The sequence below is a fragment of the Notothenia coriiceps genome, unplaced genomic scaffold, assembly GCF_000735185.1.
Source record: "Notothenia coriiceps isolate Sejong01 unplaced genomic scaffold, NC01 NC01_scaffold00014587, whole genome shotgun sequence".
NCBI classification, from domain to species: Eukaryota; Metazoa; Chordata; class Actinopteri; order Perciformes; family Nototheniidae; genus Notothenia; species Notothenia coriiceps.
Genome location: NW_011347288.1, coordinates 1 through 2,471, shown reverse-complemented (window position 1 = coordinate 2,471; position 2,471 = coordinate 1). Strand labels below are relative to the sequence as shown.

Here is a 2,471-nt window from a genome sequence, read left to right as displayed (position 1 = left end):
CACCTACAGTGTAAGCGCGCCACAGTTTTGCCTCTGCGAGACTCCACTTGCACCCCCAATTACTATTGCATTAAGGAAGACATAACACAAGTCTTTCTTTTGATTTGCTCTTTAATAAAATAGGCCTACCACAACAAGCTAACAGTCTGTGAAACGTAAAGACACTAATTAATGAAACCAGTTCAAGACGCATTATTCTTATTCTTATCATTCTTTATGAGCGCAGTAACGGTAAGGTATCTCACTACTTATTTATTTAGTTTTCCATAACTTAGTAACAGAGATGGTCAAACTAAAGTGGTAGAGACATAGCAGAATTCCTACAATGAAGCGGGACATTGAACTGTTCACCCGTGAGAGGGCAATCAAGAAAAGAGAGCGAGCGGCCCCGTTGAGGAAGTTTACAGATGAAAAGACTCCATGTTTATGCAGCACTGCACGTGGAGATGTGGACGCGCAAATCGCGCAGATTACGTAGGCCAAATGTATACAAACCTGCGGCGGAAACCCCTCTTGTCTGTCAGTGAGTGTGATTATTTTATAAAAGTAACGAAGTAACGCGTGTCGGGGCAATTTTAGTAACTGTAGTGTGATTACTGAATTATAAAATTATAAAACGTGTTACACTACTCCGTTACCGACAAAAGTAATATTATTACAGTAACGCGTTACACCCAACTCTGATGACAGTCATATTTACAAAAGGATGTCGATCCTCTTCCTGTTTTTTTTTCAATACATTGGGTTCTAATATGACAACAGCACTTTTGTCATACTCCTGCACAATCCTTGTAAACATTTGAAATGGATGCAAGAAACAATATCTGATCTTTGAAAAATATTTGTAGGTGTAGTCTTCACTAAGATGTAAGATGTTGTGGGTGTCATTTGGAAATTTATAAAAGTATAATTGTTCTGCTTCCTGGCAATGTTACCCGCTGTGATTGGAGGCTATACAAACAGACAAATGTACAAATAAAGATACAAACCAAACAACTGTGTCACGATGCAACTGTCAACATCGTTTATCTATAGAAGTTGTTCTGACCCGGGGCAGACTGGACCTCTTCCTGGAATGGGGTTGGTGCTCCATCCTATTTTTACCCAATACATAAGTGCAGTTGATCTAATGACAGTGTCATTAGCACACAAAGGTATTTATTGATTTCATGTTCACAAATTCAAACCTACATGGTATAATTACATTTGTAATTAGTCTTACCCGATCAGACGCTGGTTGTGGGTGCCTGAGAGGTCTGATAAAGGTAAACAAAAAATATATTCAAACTACTGTACTGTTAAAAAACGTTCTGCTTCTTGTGGCACAAAATAATATGTTGACAATGTTTTATTTTACCCTGGCAAACTGTTGTCCTCGTGGAGTGCTCACTTTTGGAACATTTGGAATGTCCCACACCTGCATACACACAAATGACCGACTGAAATAAAATAAATTCACTTTAATTAAGAATAAATGCCACAATAAATCCAAACTGACCAAGGTACATTATATTGTTGACCGTCCTTTAACTCTCACATTAGGATTTACATTGGGGCAACCAACTCCTCTCTGCACCTATAATATATATATATGATGTCAAGAGTTACATTTAGGTGCACAGTGCTGTCTCTTGACTTGCAAACTCTTTTATCAAACAAGCTAACGCTAAAGGTAAATATGACGCTCTTTGTATCAAAACAAAACGTACCTTATATCGACTTTTTCGACTTCGGTCAACTTTGTCCGGCTTCAATTTGCAGCACTCTTGTTCGTTCTCTCTATGTCTGGTCATACATCAATTTGTTCCACGTAGCGCGCCCCCTAGAGGCCTGGAGCACTTCCGGAATCTTTTTTTTTTGTATGTGTTTTGGGATTTGTATGTGCTTTGGACTTTGCACATCGTGCAGCGTTTTTTTGTTGAGTTTGTTTTCGGGGTTTGTGTGTTGTATTTAGTTTGCATCATTTCTGTAAATGCAGCATTTTTCTGTTGTATTTGTTTTCAGGGTTTGTTTGTTTTTCATTTCATTATTTGGAGGTGTTTCCTGCTAATGTATGCGTTTTGGGCCGTTGTTCCGCGTTTGCACCTGCCGGCCACCGTAGATTTCTGTCCCCCAGAGTCAGAACTAAACCTGGAGAAGCAGCGTTCAGTTATTATGCTCCAAATATCTGGAACAAACTCCCAGAAACCTGCAGGTCCGCTGCAACTCTTACTACTTTTAAATCCAGGCTGAAGAATTTTCTTATTGTCACTGCTTTTAATTGAAACTGAGCCGTTGCCGTTGTTCATCAGTAAAGTGGAACTTCTGTGTGAACTATTCATATCTTAAACTGCACTCTAACTTTTAATTCATGTAATTTTTATTCATGTGCTTTTTATTCATGTACTTTTTATTCATGTATTTTTTATTTTATTTTATTTTATTTTTAATGACTGTTTTTAAATGCCTTTGTCTGAATGTCTTTCATTTTT

The 2,471-nt window shown here is 37.9% G+C and overlaps 1 long non-coding RNA gene across 1 annotated transcript; it reads right to left on the bottom strand.

Moving 5' to 3' along the window:
- Positions 1-1,007: 1,007 nt before the first annotated feature.
- Positions 1,008-1,595, bottom strand: LOC104948570 (uncharacterized). The gene is made up of 3 exons (XR_798708.1): positions 1,358-1,595; positions 1,223-1,256; positions 1,008-1,094 (listed from the first exon to the last, which is right to left on the bottom strand). It is a non-coding gene; the product is annotated as an uncharacterized lncRNA (long non-coding RNA).
- Positions 1,596-2,471: the final 876 nt, after the last annotated feature.